At 43.9% G+C, this 20707-nt stretch overlaps 1 long non-coding RNA gene across 1 annotated transcript in view; it reads left to right on the top strand.

Annotated features, from left to right (window-relative positions):
* The window catches only part of LOC148523882 (uncharacterized), a 90306-nt gene extending 74289 nt beyond the window's left edge, over positions 1–16017 (top strand). Inside the window, exons 4-5 of the long non-coding RNA XR_015878411.1 lie at positions 12777–12865; positions 15862–16017. This is a non-coding gene — a long non-coding RNA (uncharacterized LOC148523882). The remainder of the gene's footprint in view (positions 1–12776; positions 12866–15861) is intronic.
* The last annotated feature ends 4690 nt before the right edge of the window (positions 16018–20707 follow it).

Raw genomic sequence — 20707 nt, 5'->3', positions numbered from 1 at the left:
AGCGTTGCAATACCAGTCATATTATAAAGAGAGTGTCCCTGTGCCTGCGATATAATGCAGGGGGTATCCCAGTTCCATAGAAAATAATCCAAAGTACCAAGGTACACACTTCGGCGCTAAACGTGACCAGTATCTTCAAAAATTAATGAACAATATATAAATAGATAAATAAATGTGGATCGCAGCTACCTAATACCCCTTTTACACCAGAGCAAAAACCTGGGTTTTTGCTGGGTCTACCCAGGTCGCAGCTCAGTGTAAAAGGGTCCCTGAAAAATAACCTGGGTCAAGTGACCCTGCAATCCAACCCAGGTAGCTACCAGGGTTGGACCCAGGATGGACCTGGGTAATGGTGGAGTGTAAACGGTGCAAACCGGGTTCTCTAAGCTGGATCATGCCTAAAATGAGCTGATTGGTGGCTGTGGAGCAGTCACCTCCCACTTTTAATGACCTCACAGGTTTAGCAGGGCAGACCTGAGTTCAGTGTGAACAGGGCTGACCTGGGAGTAACCCAGATGAAAGGTGCAGTGTAAATGGGTCTGACCTGGGTCTGACCAGGGTTGGAACCATGTCCAAAAACCCAGGTCGGACCTGGGTTTTTGGTGGAAAAGAGGTATTAATGTGAGGTGCTAAGCCCCACCAAATGGAAAACTAGAAAGAGAAACACAAGGAGCGCTATCCACAATTATTTTATATGGTTTTAATTAAACATAATAGATTGATAAAAATTCAGGGAAATCCCACATAAAAATATCTCACAACATATTACATAAAAAGACATCAAATCAAATACATATACAGGGTAATCAGACTCATCTGTTGTAAATAGCAGCAGGTAATAAACGGATAATACACTGTTGTTAAATCACACGTGGGAAAGCCGATAAGTTCCTTATCCACTGTGGAATAATCATATATTGCACATTATTTGGTAGTCTTAATTAACCTTAGTGAGCATAATAAGATGTAGATATATCTGAACATCTAAAATAGGTATCTGCTCGAATAGTATTTGGCATCTGACTGAGAGATATGACGGACATAAAGTTGTTTGAAAATAAAAGTCTCACACCTTACGGTGCTGTCCTTACTCAGGGCCTGATTCAGACCCGGTCGCAAGCGCTGAGCGCTCGCAACCGGGTCGATGGTGGCCCAGAGCGCATGCGCACGACGGAGCCGGCTCCGTCGTGCGCATGCGCGAGACCCAGATAGCGACGGGCAATCCGTCGCTCCGGGTCTCGTACCAAAGGGGGCGTGCTGTCGATGTTGAGTGATGTCGATGTTGAGCCCTTTGGTGGGCGGGCCGGGGGGGTGGCTGCCCAAATGGAAGCGTTCCCATGTGAACGCCTCCATTTGGGGGCGGCCCCACTGATATCACGAGTGATGTCAGTGGCAGAGATTTCGGCTCTGTTAGAGCCGAAATCTCTCTGGGGCTTGCGGCAACGAGACCCTACCACAACGGTCTCGTCGCAAGCCCGATGGTCTTGACCATCGCGACCATCTTCCTGGCCGCTCGCTATAGCTGTGGGTGGTCACCCACAGCTATGCGAGCGGCCAGGAGGCCGTTCTAAAAAAAAAATAGCCCGGCCCTGATTCAGAGCGAGCGCTCTGTCAGAGCGTCCGGCTCTGAATCAGGGCCTCTGTCAGAACGTAGGGATAAAACACAGCCTTTGGTTCCCCAAGATTTTGATAACAACTGCGGGCTATTTACCCCACCGGTGATGGAGGTATATATAAATGTTGCCGTAATTCATACCGATTCCCCTGTGCCTGTCATATAATGCAGGGAGAATTGCAGTAACTTCCATATAATGCAGGGAGCATTGCAGTGACAACTATATAATGCAGGGAGAATTGCAGTGACTTCCATATAATGCAGGGAGCATTGCAGTGACAACTATATAATGCAGGGAGCATTGCAGTGACAACTATATAATGCAGGGAGCATTGCAGTGACTACTATATAATGCAGGGAGCATTGCAGTGACAACTATATAATGCAGGAAGCATTGCAGTGACAACTATATAATGCAGGGAGCATTGCAGTGACTGCCATATAATGCAGGGAGCATTGCAGTGACAACTATATAATGCAGGGAGCGTTGCAGTGACTGCCATATAATGCAGGTAGCATTGCAGTGACAACTATATAATGCAGGGAGAATTGCAGTGACTTCCATATAATGCAGGGAGCATTGCAGTGACAACTATATAATGCAGGGAGCATTGCAGTGACAACTATATAATGCAGGGAGCATTGCAGTGACAACTATATAATGCAGGGAGCATTGCAGTGACTGCCATATAATGCAGGGAGCATTGCACTAACTGACATATAATGCAAGGAGCATTTCAGTGACTGCTATATAATGCAAGGAGCGTTGCAGTGACTGCCATATTATGCAGGGAGCGTTGTAGTGACTGCTATATAATGCAATTAGCGTTGTAGTGACTGCCATATAATGCAGGGAGCATTTCAGTGACTGCCATATAATGCAGGGAGCGTTGCAGTGACTGACATATAATGCAGGGAGCATTTCAGTGACTGCCATATAATGCAGGGAGCGTTGCAGTGACTGACATATAATGCAGGGAGCGTTGCAGTGACTGACATATAATGCAGGGAGCATTTCAGTGACTGACATATAATGCAGGGAGCGTTGCAGTGACTGCCATATAATGCAGGGAGCGTTGCAGTGACTGACATATAATGCAGGGAGCATTGCAGTGACTGCCATATAATGCAGGGAGCATTGCAGTGACTGCCATATAATGCAGGGAGCGTTGCAGTGACTGCCATATAATGCAGGGAGCGTTGCAGTGACTGACATATAATGCAGGGAGCATTTCAGTGACTGACATATAATGCAGGGAGCGTTGCAGTGACTGCCATATAATGCAGGGAGCGTTGCAGTGACTGCCATATAATGCAGGGAGCATTGCAGTGACTGCCATATAATGCAGGGAGCATTGCAGTGACTGCCATATAATGCAGGGAGTATTGCAATGTCTAACATATAATGCAGGGAGCGTTGCAGTGACTGACATATAATGCAGGGAGCGTTGCAGTGACTGCCATATAATGCAGGGAGCATTGCAGTGACTGCCATATAATGCAGGGAGCATTGCAGTGACTGCCATATAATGCAGGGAGCATTGCAGTGACTGCCATATAATGCAGGGAGCATTGCAGTGACTGACATATAATGCAGGGAGCGTTGCAATGTCTAACATATAATGCAGGGAGCGTTGCAGTGACTGCCATATAATGCAAGGAGCGTTGCAGTGACTGACATATAATGCAGGGAGCATTGCAGTGACTGACATATAATGTAGGGAGCGTTGCAGTGACTGCCATATAATGCAGGGAGCATTGCAGTGACTGCCATATAATGCAGGGAGCATTGCAGTGACTGCCATATAATGCAGGGAGTATTGCAATGTCTAACATATAATGCAGGGAGCGTTGCAGTGACTGACATATAATGCAGGGAGCGTTGCAGTGACTGCCATATAATGCAGGGAGCATTGCAGTGACTGCCATATAATGCAGGGAGCATTGCAGTGACTGCCATATAATGCAGGGAGCATTGCAGTGACTGCCATATAATGCAGGGAGCATTGCAGTGACTGACATATAATGCAGGGAGCGTTGCAATGTCTAACATATAATGCAGGGAGCGTTGCAGTGACTGCCATATAATGCAAGGAGCGTTGCAGTGACTGACATATAATGCAGGGAGCATTGCAGTGACTGACATATAATGTAGGGAGCGTTGCAGTGACTGCCATATAATGCAGGGAGCATTTCAGTGACTGCCATATAATGCAGGGAGCATTTCAGTGACTGCCATATAATGCAGGGAGCATTTCAGTGACTGCCATATAATGCAGGGAGCATTGCAGTGAAGCGTCGCAGTGACCGCCTTATAATGCAGAGAGTGTCGCAGTGGCCCCAAATAATACACAGACCAGTAGTGACCACCATGTAACACAGATAATATGAATACTCCCCACACATTATTAAAACACACACCAACCCCCCCTCCCAGAAAAAAAAACACTCCAATAGAATGCATAAATATACCATCACACTAGATAATGTTAAAACATTTTCACACCTCCACTGGCACTTACCTGTGGAAGGGGATGATCTTTCTGGTCCCTGTGGAGCTCCTGAGTGAGTGTACTGCAACTACAATGCTCTGTGACAGGAAAGGAATACAGAGACATGCTTTAGGAGAGGAAAGGGCGGGGACACTGGGTAATGGGGCGGAGTCTCAGGCAGGGATAATAGGGAGTAGCAGAACAGACAGACATGCTAGAGGAGAAAAGAAGGGAGGGGCTTGTGGTGAGGTCTCAGGAAGAAGAAGGAGTACATTGGTGTTAGCTGCAACCATGCTAGGCAGTGTCCACAGTCCACTCTACCCCATCCCTGCTCACGGCTCATTAAGCTCTGCCCCCGCACAGGTGCAGAACCTTCAAGCAGTTGGGCCCACCGGGGTATTACCTGGCTCATTGCAAGGCCAGTCCGACCCTAGGTACTAAACCTTGCTCACAGTAGTTTTCTAACTATTCCATGTCCTTTTTCTGTTTATCCTGTGCTGTGCCATGACCTTTTGCTTCATCTGCCAATTCTGCACCACACTTTGTTGCCACACCATCTTATTACCCAGCTAGTCATGTTAGCAGGGCCGTAACTAGGGTAGTGCGGCCGGTGCCATGGCACAGGGCACCGCAGGGCAGGGGACGCTGTTCGGACCTGTCACTTTTCCTGTTTATTATCATTCTCATTTCTAGCTTCCTCTTCTTTTATCCCCAGCATCTCCTGTCCTCCCCTATCTCTTCCCTGGCCCCTCCCCATGAGGCTATGGCCCTTTTTCAGGTGCACTTTCTTATGTCCCTATTTAAAAAATAGGGGGGGGGGGCACCAATGCTCTCTCTGGCACAGGGCATCAAAAAGTCTAGTTACGGCTCTGCATGTTAGGGAGGCAACGAGAAGTATATGACCTGTGGGCACTCATCAGTGAAGCCCCTACCACCTTGCGGGGGTTCCTGATGAAGACCAGGGGATTCATTACATATACTGCAATGACAATTCCCACACTTACCCCTAACTGGCTAAAAAGTCCAAACCCCCAGTCTGTATGCGACAGTGTACTATGGCATGAAAATGTATTCACCTGGAGATATACGGTACTTCAGCATCCATAAATTGTGTGGAAGAACAAGAGAAGAATCAATTACAGCTCAGTATCTACAGGAACTCACATTATGGGGCACATTTACTAAAACTTTTAAGCAAAATCTTCTAAAACTTCAAGCAATCTCTTAAGGAAAGTGCACTGCGTACTGACCTACAGTGTGTATAAGATCTCCTGGGGTGGCTGCAGAAGGCTGTCAGCTGCTATAGAGACCTGACCAAGATCGTCAAGGCCAGGTTCATCAATCAAAGCCGGAGCAGTTACTCTTTGTAGAAGACCAAGCTCCTAAAAATGAAAAGTGCTGGTGATGTCCTTAGCAACCAATCAGATTCTGTCTATCTTTTCGCTTCTTAGACTCTAGTGCATCAGTATGCCTCCTTTACTGATGTATTCAGTACATGATACACATAATGGAAGCTTCTCAAGTCAATTATCCAAAAGACATAACACAATATGTATGATTGTTGATTACTCCTCTAAAGAGGCACACTTTGCTCCACTCATTGGGTTGACATCAGCCTCACTCTTAGCCTAAGTTTTCTTCCAGAAAGGTCTTCTGCCTTCATGGATGACCTCAGGAAATTATCTCTGATAGTGGCACTGTCATGACCCTGATCTTTGCTCCATGTTACTGGCCCTGATTGCTTGGGATTCCTCTCCATTGCATCTTGTGCTTCTTGGCTCTCATCTGCTTTGGTGTCCCGTTACCAGCTAAGGCCATGTTGTTTAATGGCAATTCCTGGTGAAGACTAGTGAGTCTATCAGATTCTGCACCTTAACACTATCAGAGCAAACCCTAGATTGACAAAGTGTCTACTTAGCTCACATTTATGACAGGCACTGACAGGTTAGAAGGACAAGAGAAGAATCAATTACAGCTCAGTATCTACAGGAACTCACATTATGGGGCACATTTACTAAAACTTTTAAGCAAAATCTTCTAAAACTTCAAGCAATCTCTTAAGGAAAGTGCACTGCGTACTGACCTACAGTGTGTATAAGATCTCCTGGTGTGGCTGCAGAAGGCTGTCAGCTGCTATAGAGACCTGACCAAGATCGTCAAGGCCAGGTTCAGCAATCAAAGCCGGAGCAGTTACTCTTTGTAGAAGACCAAGCTCCTAAAAATGAAAAGTGCTGGTGATGTCCTTAACATCTATCACATTCTGTCTATCTTTTCGCTTCTTAGACTCTAGTGCATCAGTATGCCTCCTTTACTGATGTATTCAGTACATGATACACATAATGGAAGCTTCTCAAGTCAATTATCCAAAAGACATAACACAATATGTATGATTGTTGATTACTCCTCTAAAAAGGCACACTTTGCTCCACTCATTGGGTTGACATCAGCCTCACTCTTAGCCTAAGTTTTCTTCCAGAAAGGTCTTCTGCCTTCATGGATGACCTCATGAAATTATCTCTGATAGTGGCACTGTCATGACCCTGATCTTTGCTCCATGTTACTGGCCCTGATTGCTTGGGATTCCTCTCCATTGCATCTTGTGCTTCTTGGCTCTCCTCTGCTTTAGTGTCCCGTCACCAGCTAAGGCCATGTTGTTTAATGGCAATTCCTGGTGAAGACTAGTGAGTCTATCAGATTCTGCACCTTCACACTCTCAGAGCAAACCCTAGATTGACAAAGTGTCTACTTAGCTCACATTTGTGACAGGCACTGACAGGTTATCTTGAAGTTTTGGCGTACCCTTTGTAAACATACTGGCATCAAAATGAAGTTCTCCACTGTGTATCACCCTTAATCCAAAGGGCAAACTGAGATGGTAAACCAAGATTTTGAAGAATTCCTGAGGATGTACATATCTGCGAATAAAGATGACTGGTGCAGTCCTCATCCTCTTATTACTCCATTCTTTATTATAGAAGCCACCCACGTCATCTGTTTCTCCTTTTAATTTCTCCTTCTGATGTTCCTGCTGTGGTTCCACACCTCCAAGTAGGTTACTGTTGTCTGAATACAGGTTGAAGAAAATGTTAAGATAAGATGTTAAGATAAGATGTCTGTTGGAAAAAAAACTTGGAAAAGTGACACCTGGATATAACGAAGCTGATTCAGAGTCAGACAGATCTTTGTGTTTGAATGTAAATGGCGAGCTTTTGCATACAGAATATGTGCAGATGTGAATTTACTGTAGGCATTTTTGCAAATGTGGTTATGATCTTTCTGCAGTTCCGAATTCAGATTTTAAATCTGAATTTCAGGTTCTGGATTTCGACCATTCAGAATCCTTCGAAGGGTAAACCAAGTAGCCTTCAAGTTGAATTACCACCAACCATACACCTTTTGAACTAATTTTAGGTTTTCTTACTAAAACCATTGATTTTAGACAGTTTTCTTCCTCTCATTCCCAAGTTTTGGTCCAACAACAAGAGGAATATGAGTTAATATGAGTTAAATGATATTCTTGTATGCAAAGTCTCCAAGTGCTTCCTCTACGTTCTCAGAGACTGGTAAGCTTATTTGGAAGAATGTTCTTGGGTGAAAAACTCGGATCTAGAGTCCCTCTGCAAGTTTCAAGAAATTTGCTAGCAAACCTTGTAATGTCGCAAACGGATGACTGGCTTTTCCACATTTGAGTCTCGTTATTACATTCTGGACCTGATATGGGGTATTGAGTGTCCTTCACACTCACAGACATCCTTTGCTCCTGGATTCTGGACTGAGTCTCAGCAGTCTAATTTAAACATTAGTACTATGTATCTTTAATCCTGCTCATGCTTGTGATACATTATTCCAAAGCCTCTCTGGTCCAAATATGACCGTATTGCCTAATAATAACTATATCAAAATCGATTTATTTTTTCCATTATCAGTCTATGTTGACTGATAAAATTATTTTGCCAATGTAATGTTGACCACAGCAATGTGGATATTATCTGGCCACTAGTTACAAGCACCAAACAGCTGGATCTCAATTTGGCCACCCATGTGTGTTATCAAATTGCCGGTTCAACTCTGCAGATGAGTGTGTGACCACCTCTCACTGACCATCCCCCTCCTTTTATCAGTCACAATAGCATTTCCCTTAAGCTATGTATCAAGTATTGACCATGTGGTAAATTGTGAGTTCATCCTGCAGTACCACATCTCCTTTCGCTGTCTGATTTGAGATTAGCAAATTTCCTACAAAATGGTTTTAAAGTAGTTCTGATGTCTTCTCATTCATTCACAAACTTTTTATTCTTAATTCAATAACATGAGTTTCGACCAAAAATTATGAAACAATCCAATCGGAAAATTTCAAAGTTCAACACCAAAGTCTAAGGAATTTCAAATCGAGTCTATACAATATGTATTGCTTATTTTTCAATACAATATAATGTGTCTGTAGTATGGGTATGTAGTCAGGAAGCCGGCTGACCTAATCCCGACAGCCGGCTTCCCGACTGTCATATCCTGGCAAGGGTCTAAAGACAGGCGTCGATATGCCGACGCCTGTCATTAGACATACGCCGGGAGCCCGACGCCCAGCATCCTGATCGAAGGGATGCCGGATGCCGAGCGCGGATAGATGCGGGGGGGGTAGGGTTAGGTTTAGGGTTCCCAGGGGGACCTAGGGTTAGGCACCCCCCCTGGGAGGTTAGGTTTAGGCCAAGGGAAGGGGGGGTTACTGTTAGGCACCCCTGGGGGTCTTAGTGTTAGGCACCCCCCCAGGGGACTTAGGTTTAGGCAGCGGGGAAGACAGTGTTAGGTTTAGGCACTTAGAGTGGGGATTAGGGTTAGGCACCCCCCGGGGGACTTAGGTTTAGGCAGTGGGGAAGACGGGGTTAGGTTTAGGCACTTAGAGTGGGGATTAGGGTTAGGCACTGGGGGGGAAGGTTAGGTTTAGGCACCCCTAAGGGAGGGTTAGGGGGTAGAAATAGGTTAGTATATACTTACCAGGGGACGATCAGGATTTCCTCCTCTGTCGGGATGCCGCTGTCGGGATTCCAACCTCCGTGTCCGGTGGTAAATCATACCGATTCCGTAGTATGGTGTAATCATTTATTGCACAGTACTGCACAATATGTTTATGCTTTGTAACGTTAAGGATAATAATTATAATAATAATAATATTAATCATAATATTAAAAATATTAATAGAGGAGGATAAATGTTTAGAAATCTTTAGAAAAATCAGTTGGTGGAATTATTAAAGCTTTTGAGACAGTAATTTATTTTCAATGAATTGATACATGTTTTACAGTATAGAAAGGAAAGACATATAGTAAAAAAAATATTTTTATAGATCAAAAAACATTATTTCAGATTACAAAATGTATCAAATCACTTTATCAAGTATTTTTCTATCAGGACATTTTATGCAAATTATTTTAGAAATTGATCCAAGACCTCAAACTGGCCAAAATCTGTAGACTCTCAAATCTCACTCAGTTGTATCCATCATCTCTCATTAGTACAACCCTGTATCCATCAATGTTTCAGCTAATAGAGTTAATCTATATGAAGAAATAAGACAGACAAGACTGTGGACATCCTGGAATCAGTGCTAGCCAATGCCGGGCTAAGGCTTACTGCTTTGACTCCAGTCACCGTAATGTTCCTTGGTGCTTCTCTACAAAACGCAGGGGTAACAGTATGCATTGAATTACATTACAAAATAGACTTAAGGGCAGGGACGGACTGGGGCTGCTGAGCAGCCCTGGCAGTCCACCTGTGAGCGCTTCCGCAAAAGGCGTTTTTTTTTCACCTCAAAAGGAGCGTGGTTATGTGTCAAAGGGGCGAGCCAGGAGTTGCGGGGCTTGGCCACACGGCACCCCATCTGTCAGTATCCCAGCTGAGCAGAGCACCGGGAGGCGGAGCTGCTCTACCAGGGTTTAATGCCGCACCAGCCCATCTGGCCATCGGCCCTACTGGCATTTGGCAGAGTTGCCAGATGGGCAGCCCGGCATGTTTATTATGATTTGCGGTCCACCCCCGATTAATAGTAATCCTTAACGCTGAAAATCGCTTGCTACCTTTGTGGAGCTTGCCGCAAATGCAAGATGCGACCAACTATTCATACTGTAGGTAGCGAATGCTCCTCCCTTTCCCCCTACAAGTAACAGGACGAGATGCGAATATAGCAGGGGGTGTGGCTTCACTGTGAGCCCAGAAGATTCTAAATAAGCACAGTACACAACTCATAAACATTAAAGTAAATGCCAGGAAACTTGGAAAGTGTAAATAATAAGTGTTAAAAGTCGCTAGGATCAAGTTAAATACAAATCAACTAAGGCATAAATTTAAAATCCCAAACTGAATAGGAAACATGCTTTATTTTTTTAAAAAGGAATGTTCAGTACACTGTAATTCTGACATTAGATCGAAGCCGCAGCAGATATACTTAATTTGAATAATTGGGTATATCTTAGATGCACAATTCGTGTCCCTCTAAACAGATGCATTTGTGCTTTTTAGGTCGTCATCTTTGGTGCATTTTGTGTCAACATGCCCTTAATGTACTTTGCAATTTACTACGTACTTTTATTTAGTGAGACATTGGGGCTGATAGTTTGTTGGGAGTACACACCCTATGTCACTGGCCACACCCACACAGCACTGGTCACAACCACACAGTACTGGTCACACCAACACAGAACTGACCACAACAACACAGCACTGGCCACACCCACACAGCACTGGTCACAGTTCCTTCACTTCTCACAATAGGCCCTTGATGATTATCTGTTTGTGAATAATATACTTGCCAGGCAGGAAAATCACTAAGCTACTGCAGGAGCCCTCCTCTCTCCAGCACACAGTTGCGAGTAGACTTTGATACTGTAGCAGAGTCTACTGCACATGCCCTGGTCTCCAGGAACATGGCACCCATACGATGTTCCCAGTGGTTTATGTACTGCCCATTATTATTATCCTTTATATTCATGGTCCCACAAGGGTTCCACAGAGCCTCACAAATGAGTAAAACAAGAAAACAACAACTAACAGTACAAAACAGCGCAGGACGAGGACATGGTTCATAAACATTGTTGCATCTGTGATCATGACACTCAAGCAGTAGGGCGCCAACAACAAAGGGTTAGGTGCCGTAGAGGGGAGTATGTGATAATATAGGGAAGGGAAAGGAGTGGCATATGAGGGAAGAGGGCCCTGCTCGTGAGAGCTTACAATCTAAAGACGAGGGTCAGAAAGACAGGCATGACACAGTGGGGTAGACGGGGAGGAAGGAGCATGTGGCAGTGATTAAAGATGGAAGCTAGAAGGCTTTGATGAAGTGATGGGTGTTGAGAGCATTTAAAGTTTAGTAGAGAGGTGGAGAGTCTTATAGAAAGTGGGAGAGAATTCCAAAGATAGGGAGTAGCACGGGCACAATCTTGGAGGTGGGAGTGGGAGAAAGTAATCAGCTGGCAGGAGAGGTGGCATGCTTTTGTGGAGTGAAGTATGAAGGGAGATGAGGTCAGAGATGTAAATGGGAGAGGAATGGGTGAGGATTTTATACGTGAGTGTAAGAACCTTGAATTGGGTTCTGAAGGGGAAGGGGAGCCAGTGTAGGGCTTATAAGAGAGGGCAGGCAGATGTACAGTAGAATGTTTGGAGAAGTAGATGAGCTGAGCTGCAGCATTGAAGACAGATTGGAGAGGAGAGAGGTGGGAGTCAGGGAGGCCATATAGGAGGTTACAGTAGCCCAATCTGGAGATGACCAGTGAGTGGGTGAGGGTCTTAGTTTCCACCAGGTTGAGCAAGGGTCTGATCCTAGAAATATTTATGTAGTTTGAAGGAGAGGGAGGAGTCAAGAATAACTTCAAGACACAGCACTTGGGGGCTAGAGCAGATGGTTGTACTGTCAATAGATAATGAAATTGTGGAAAGTGAGGTTATGCAGGAGGGTGGGAAGATGATCAACTCAGTCTTAGACATGTTACATTTAAGAAAAAGTTGGGATATCCAGGAAGAAATAGCAGTTGCGTAATTTTCTTGGTGATTTGCATAGTGCACAAGACTCTGGATAGGTAAGTATACTTAATGGGTTCAGAGTGAGCTGTGTGGCCCTCCCTGGATCCAGGGGCCGATGTGCACCACACACCCTGCAACAACTATAGATATGCCACTGGTGTAGTAAGTCTATGTTTTTTATTGAACTACAATAACACTCTGTGGCAAACAGAGGTTCTTGCAAGCACTAACATTATATCTGTACACACCGTATATTGCAGATTGTACATGCACAAAGCATAGATGTAACTGATGACATGATCAAAATCACAAGTTGATTGTTTCAAAGTTGTTGTTCATTTGACAGTTACATTGTGTTATGGTAACTGTGTAATTCCTGTGTGTGTGTGTGTGTGTGTGTGTGTGTGTGTGTGTGTGTGTGTGTGTGTGTGTGTGTGTGTGTGTGTGTGTGTTCGTGTGTGTGTGCTTGCAGGAATGATATAGCACTACTAAGGTATAGGCTATATCAATTAGTTTATTATCACACAGGGTACAGTGCACAAATAAAGCTGGTACTTTAAACAGGCTGATTACACAGGATACAAAAGTTCAGCAATGAAACAGTCTAGGAAAATAATCCAAGAATGGATAACTTACTGCTGATATTTGTCCCAAATCAGGTAATGGTGGAGGTGCTCCAGAGAGCACTGAAGATGGATGTTGACACAATACCGGAGCAGGTTTTCCAGATAGCACTTGACAAATGCAGGTACAGTAAACAGGAGATTGGTACAACAGTAAAATGCACTTGGTAAATTCCCTTGGAAAATGCAGGTAAACCTTAGACTGGAACAATAGCAGAATGCACTTTGTAAATGGACTTGGTAAATGCAGGAGACAGGAACAATAGCAGAATGCACTTGGTAAATGCAGCTAAACAGGAGATTGAAAACAACAGCAACATGCACTTAGTAAATGCAAGCAAACAGGTGATTAGAAACAAGCTTCTGTACATTGTCGTAGCTTAGCCGCCTGTGCCACAGTTCTAATGATTGGTTGGATTATTCAGTGTCCATTGCGCGGTCCCCAGTGTCTAGGTTAGATATTGTAGTTGTTGGTACCCGGTTGCTGAAGCAATAACAGGCCCCGTTTGGTTGTGAACAATGCACCGACCCTTTGCAAATTGGAGTGTCCAGTATGGGCTCTTTACAGTTCTGTGGCTGTTAGTCTCCTGGGTCCGTCCGTTCTTATGGAATGCCAGGGAGGAAAGTCGTGTGGCGATGACACACGTGCACAGTAGCACATGCCAGAGGCCTTTTTAGCTTGGCACTGTCAGATACTAGTGAATTTATTAAATATCTTCTGTTCCCTTATTTATATGGGTTATATTTGAACTTCACTTGTTTTAATTCTTATCTTATCATTGTTCCCTTATTGAGGGTAATTTTATGGACATGTGTTTGTATCCATTCTCCCTTTTTATATGTTTATATTATACTGAATAAATTGTATTGTATTGTTCAACTTTACCCAGCTTTGGGTACATTTATTATTGTGCTGAGGGTCACATCACCTCCTTCATTCAAACACTGCTTTAGTGGAAAACTGTTGTTAATTTAGAAACATCTAGCACCATCTAACATCCCCAACCCATTACATTTCACAAGCTTTAACATCATGCCCAGAGGTAAGAGCAGGATTATCCTCATGCCCGGAGGCAAGGGCCAGAATCTCGGATGGCCTCGACTGGGTTGGAATCCCGGATGACCCCAACTGAGTTGGTATCTTGGTAGGAACCTCATAATGCAGCTGAGATCTCTGATATGTTGTGCTTAGTACTCATCTGTGGGTCTTTAGACTGAGTAGTCACTTTAACAACCTTTAACTTAGACATCACAGGTTGAAAGGTAGTAGCTTGAACACTAGGAAACCCAGATGTAGTAGCCACCTCTGACTGGGTAGTCATCTTGAAGATCTCAAACTTAGCTGTCATCTTGATGTCCTCAAGCAGAAAAATAGTGATTGGATCCCCAATTCTCTGAACTGGAGACTGCTCCCCAACACTTGTAACTGGGGACTGTGACTCGACACCAGGAGTTTGGGCTCCAAGACGATGTGGCTGAGCAGCATGTTGCAGAATGTTTGGTATAGTGAAACAAAACTTTCAGCTGGGTGTAGAACACACATTTTAGGTATTCAACTGTACATAATGTCCCGGACCACAATACAAACACAGTTAATTTTTCCTTCAGAGATTGCTTTCCACTTCTGAGAGGATGGGTCATCGGTAACTCTTAAAACCTGTTTTTGCTTGGAGCAGGGGGATTAGACTTGTGACCAGTGGAAGGCCAAGATGGGTGTAAATCATTAGGTCTACAGTAAAAGGTAGACAATGTTTGGATAGACAATGGAAGTTAGACAGGCAATAGGTCGACAGGGTCTGAGGGTTGACAGGGTCTGGCGGTCGACACACTAATGGTCGACTAGTAAGAAGGTAGATATGTACAAAAGGTCAACATGGTCATTAGGTCGACACACGAATGGTCGCCACAGAAATGGTCGACATATTTTTTTTTTTCTAGCCCTAATCTTCACCCTTACCCTAACCCTCCACTTGGTGCCTAACCGTCCCTTCTAGTGCCTAACCCTAACCTTCCGGTAAGTGTCTAACCCTAACCGTCCCTCCTGGTGTCTAATGGTGCATACACACAGTCAGACTTGCTAGATGAACGATGAATGATTTGAACGATTTTACCAACGATTTCATGAACGATGAACGATTTCTGACAGTATTTAAATGAATGATATTGTCCAAATCTGACTGCAAACACAGTCGATTTCAAGTATGGCTATCTGACATGCGGGCACGAGCATCGTTCATCGATGCATGCCAAACATGTCAACAATATGAATGATGTAACGATTTTTACAATCGTTATCGTTCATATCTTCCAGAAAATCTGACTGTGTGTACCCTCCATAACCCTAACCCTTGGGGTAAGTGCCTAACCCTAACCGTCGGAGTAAGTGCCTAACCCTAACCCTAAAAAAAAAAAAAATGCGTAGACCACTTGAGTGTCGACCTAATGACCCTGTCAACCTTCTGTACCTATTGATCTTCTTACTAGTCGATCTTTAGTGTGTCAACCTTCAGACCCTGACGACTTTCAGACCCTGTTGACCTGTTGTCTGTCTAACTTCCATTGTCTACCCAAAAATTGTCTACCTTTTTACGGTAGACCTAATGACAGGATACCGGCCAAGAAACCTACTGCAAAATGTGTGGATAGACCAGACAGAATTTTAACTGAGACTGAAAGTCGGTACAACAATTTTGGTAGCAGAAGTAGTAGTTCAGTTATTAGGAACCTTAGCTGGACAACATTCCCCTTGAAAGTTTCCAATAGTAGAGTCCAAGAAACATAACTCAGAAGCTTGAGGGGTAATCTGTGGAAAGGTCATTTTCTCAGGCAGTCTGTACATGGCTCTCAGCTTCTGCACTCATTGGGGTAAGATCATACTGTCACATTCATCTCAGAGAGACACCCAAGATGCGGGATCTAGATTTGACCACTATGGATTGAAAACCCTGGTTTAAAATAATTTATAAATTGATAACTGGAATAAAAATCCTGGAGTTTTGCGCAGAACTGCTGCTTGTCTAGAGCCATTGCCTCTGGTTGTATTTGCCTCTGCGCTTATGTTTCCTTCTGGGTTTAAAATTTGCTGCAGTTATTAGTTATGTTTGTTGTCGTTCCCTACCAGATTGATCGGTGGCAGCATCGCTGAGGAAGGACTGTGGTTCACCTAATATCACCGCCAAGAGCTGTCTGGCCAGAGGCTGCTGTTATGATTCCAGTGTTCCCGGCACCATCTGGTGTTTCTACAGATCACAACAAATAGTAAAATTTCTCAATTGTACAAGCAGAATAAACTAATAATTTGGCACAATGTTACTTTGATATACTTATTGCTGTACATATTGAGATGGTGGGGGGAGAAAGGAGCCTTGGAGAACCTCCAAATATAGAATACAACTAATTAAAAAACCTACCAATAAAGACAAATCTATAGTATGTAAACATTACAATAGCCTGACCAAACTTCATGAATTTCACATTCTGCTTTACATATGCTTTATACGCATATATATGTATATAATATATATATATATACAGAATGTATATATATATATATATATATTGCCACTTTGTTTACTTAATGCTGATTAATGCAAATATCTAATCAGTCATGTGGCAGCAAGTTTTTAACCCACTGATGAAGTCTGATGTCTGACTAAACGCGTTAAAGTGAGATGCTCTGGGAATTTGTATAGTCATGCACCACTAGAACCAGGTTCAGGTGTGGTTGTTTTGCTTTCTTGTGGTTGAACTCTCCGTCGTTGAGGTAGGACACACCGTGACAGAAAGGCAAGCCTAAGGTTCCCCTATTTACAGACACATGACCGAATACGTTGTCCTTTGAAAACAGATTCCTTTTTATTATTGCAGGAAGTAACAATGAACAGACAGTTTGAATTGTCTCTGAATGAGATATGTTGAGAAGCTACTTCTCCAAAAGGAAACAGAACAGAGAATACAATTCGGTTGACAGTGTCATAAAGTAACTAATCAGAGTATAGCAGAGTTTATACAACTTTAGCTTATTACAATTCACAAGATACAATGTAACAAATCGCAAAACTTGGCATTTATTGAGTGGGAGGGTTATCCCTGTGTAGCAGTAACCAATTCCCCTGTCGTCTACCGGTGACCTCAGCCGGCAAGCGAAAGTAATATGAGAAAAAGCATAGACGTTTAACTAACCACAAACTGACTGTTTAGCTCTTTGAAGAAGAATATACTGTATGACACATAGCAATATCGCGAAAACAGAGAATAATCACTTGCAGCATATACTGTAATTACAGGTATTTATGAGGTACAGATTAATCTTGAAAGGAAAATACAACACATGCAGACTGCAAGGTACTTGCAGTGCACCAGCTATATCTGCATAAAACAGTCTATGCAGAATAAATAGCTCCAGAGTAATGCACATGCATTCTGTGAAAGTACTTGTAGTGCACTACTATATATGCAGAAAACAGTATATGCAGAATTAAATGGGTCCAAGCAGAGTAATGCACATGCATTCTGTGAAAGTACTTGTAGTGCACCGGCTATATTTGCATAAAACAGTCTATGCAGAATTAAGTAGCTCCAAGCAGAGTATTGCACATGCAGGTTCTGAAAGTACTTGTAGTACATCGGATATATTAGCAGAAAACAGCCTATGCAGAATTAAATGGGTCCAAGCAGGGTAATACAAATGCAGGTTGTGAAGTACTTGTAGTACACCGGCTATATTTGCAGAAAACAGTCTATGCAGAATTAAATGCTCCAAGCAGGGTAATACACATGCAGATTGTGAAAGTACTTGTAGTGCACCGGCTATATTTGCAAAAAACAGCCTATGCAGAATTAAATGGGTCCAAGAAGAGTAATACACATGCAGGTTGTGAAAGTATTTGTAGTACATCGGATATATTAGCAGAAAACAGCCTATGCAGAATTAATTGGGTCCAAGCAGGGTAATACAAATGCAGGTTGTGAAAGTACTTGTAGTGCACCGGCTATATTAGCAGAAAACAGTCTATGCAGAAATAAGTGGGTACGAGCAGAGTAATACACATGCAGGTTGTGAAAGTACTTGTAGTGCTCCGGCTATATTAGCTATTAGCAGAAAACAGTCTATGCAGCATTAAATGGGTCCAAGCAGAGTAATGCACATGCAGGTGGTGAAAGTACTTGTAGTACATTGGATACATTAGCAGAAAACAGCCTATGCAGAATTAAATGGGTCCAAGCAAAGTAATACACATGCAGGTTGTGAAAGTACTTGTAGTGCACCGGCTATATTAGCAGAAAACAGTCTATGCAGAATTAAATGCTCCAAGCAGGGTAATACACAATTCACTATCCAGAGAGTTTTGCCAATTCAGGTCACGCAGGGGACCTACTACAGAAATAATGGCACACTAGCAATTACAACACGGAGCACCAATTATACATATAATGCATGAAGATGAACCAGTATTTAGGTGCACACAGCAGATGAACATATATAGCATTCGTGGAAACCAGCAATATACTTGCGCCGTACACTGTAAGTCTTTTAGAGAAATGAGCAATTAAATAAACTCCAGCAGATGCATGAACATTGCATAATGGGAAACCAGCACATTTAAATATTTATCATCAATTAAAACAGTTGCACCAGACATGAGCTGGTGGCCACCAGCACAACACATTGCATCAAACAAGGGAAACCCAACTGTGGGCAGAGGACAGGGGTGAGCTAACCCTACTTCCCCCCTATTTTCACACCTCACTTACTTTAAGGCACTATGAAGGGGAGATTAGACAATGATAGGGCAGCAACGCTTAACTCCCACTGTATGGGCCTTAGAGTATGGACTGGGTACAACTGTATGACGGCAGCTACTTAGGAGCAGAAAGGGACCCACTAAAAAGGGACTTGGGAAAGGGGGTGAGGGGTACCCATAGTCTCACCACTAGCAGGGGCTCTACCACCCAACACGATTCCTGGGGTGCGGCAGTTGCAGGCCTGGGATGCTGAGCACCACACCAGGCTGTGTTAAAGTACTGGAGCTCCTCCCTCGTCCTCCTGGCAGCAATCCTCGGCTTGGGAGCGGTCAGCGGAGGCAGCACTCCAAAATTTCCACAGATCCTCCTGGGACTGACCTCCTGGGGCTTTGCAGGTAGTTAACAGGGAGAGACAGGGGTAGCTCCGCTCAGTCCCAGCAGCGGTGATCACTTCCAGGGGTCTGGTTCACTGGCGGCTGGCAGGCTCCTTTCTGTCTTCAGCACCACACTTTTTTGTCGGGGTCCCCTGATATGTGTGCACTTAGTCAGGCAGCCCTCATCTGGATGGAAGGGGTCCTATGGTTCACCCAGCAATTCCTGGCAGCAGCTTGTCAGTCCCAGCAGGGGCCGATTACATCAGGGGCATTCTCCTCCCCAGGGGTGGTCTCGACTCTATCAGCTCCGAGTCCAGCTCCTCAGTGGGCTGAGCTTCCCACCCTCGGAACAGGTGAGCGGCAGTTACCTTTCCATTCTGCCATCCAATGAGCCCTGAAACAGGCTCCACAGTCACTCCTCTCTCCCTCCTTCTCCAGGCTGCCTCCTATATCCCCTTCACTTTCTCGCTGCCCACCCAAATTGGTCTGGTCTGATTTTCCTGAATGAACATGGGCCCCAAAGACAGCCCTCCCCCTGGGCCGTCTGCCCTGCAACCCCTGAGAACCAATGAATGGGGGCCTTTAATCCCAGGTTCCCTCCGTTGCTGGCCGGAAGACATAACCTCCCCTGGGCTGCACATGCTCAGAAGCAGCCAGGACTAGAGGTCACTAAAAGTTCCTGGCCAGCCTAATGAATAGGGCAGTATACACACTACACTCTTAAGGCCCCCATACATCAGAGATTGATTGCAGCAATCGTGCAATTTGCAATCGATTGTGTATAAAAATCTTTCCTTTTTTCAATCGATTGTGGCAATTCTGCGATCTGCAATCGATTGAAAAAGGGAAAGATTTTTTATACACAATCGATTGCAAATTGCACGATTGCTGCAATCTCTGATGTATGGCGGCCTTTAGCTGAGGGGGCCAGTGCTTTGTAAAAAAAATAATTAAAGTGGGGTACCCCTATTTAAAGCACAAATAAGGGGGTACCACAAAAGTGTCTTCTTACTTGGACAACACTGCAAGGGGTATATTTATAAATTATGGGCTTATATACCCAACAATTTAAATTTGTTATAGTAACAACAATAAGAAATTGAGTATCGTCAGAATGTTCTAATACTCAGATGCAGGAAAAGTGATAGGAGCCCCGTCACTGCAATGTGTTAGTAGTAGGGTGATTGCTAATGCACCACTGTCCGTCCTGGTTCAGGGTCTGATCGCGTTACTGCTCATACATGGTCATCAGACTGCGCATGAGCTAGCGGTCATTGCCAGAGAGGGATCCTATGGATAGGAGTATGCCGCACCTGCATTAATTGTACGCCACAAGTACCGCCAGGACACTTATCGGCGGCAGGAAGACGCTGCATTTAACCCGTTGTACCCGTTTCTCTTTATCCTGCAATTGCTCGGTGCACTCACTTTTGTGCTCCAAACCAACAGTTCACTAAAAAGAGCTAAAACATTTACTAGTTGGTAACAAAAGGAGCTTTTTAAAGTGATTTTTTATATATATGCATTATTATGTTTTTATGTCTGTGTATTATATGTATAAATGGTTATATATGCATACACCCTACACGCTAGCACTCATCGTTTTAATGTATTGATGGAGCACCTATTCTGATTGAGCAGCTTTTTACAAACTCTGCGCAGCACTGCAATTTGTATCTAAATCTTTGGACAGCTCTGCTAGAAACTGGCACAGAACTGGGCATCATGAGATAGTTTGGCTTATTTACTTATGAGCGTTGGCCTAAAGTTCACAAGGCACGAGATGCTGGATTCAAATCCCGCTGTACACACCAGTGTTTTACTTTACTGGAACATGATACCTTGCTT

The sequence above is a fragment of the Taudactylus pleione genome, unplaced genomic scaffold (genome assembly GCF_031769625.1).
Source record: "Taudactylus pleione unplaced genomic scaffold, aTauple2 ptg000126l, whole genome shotgun sequence".
Classification (NCBI taxonomy): Eukaryota; Metazoa; Chordata; class Amphibia; order Anura; family Myobatrachidae; genus Taudactylus; species Taudactylus pleione.
The sequence above is the reverse complement of the archived record's forward strand: the minus strand, read 5'-3'. Positions and strand labels throughout refer to the sequence as shown.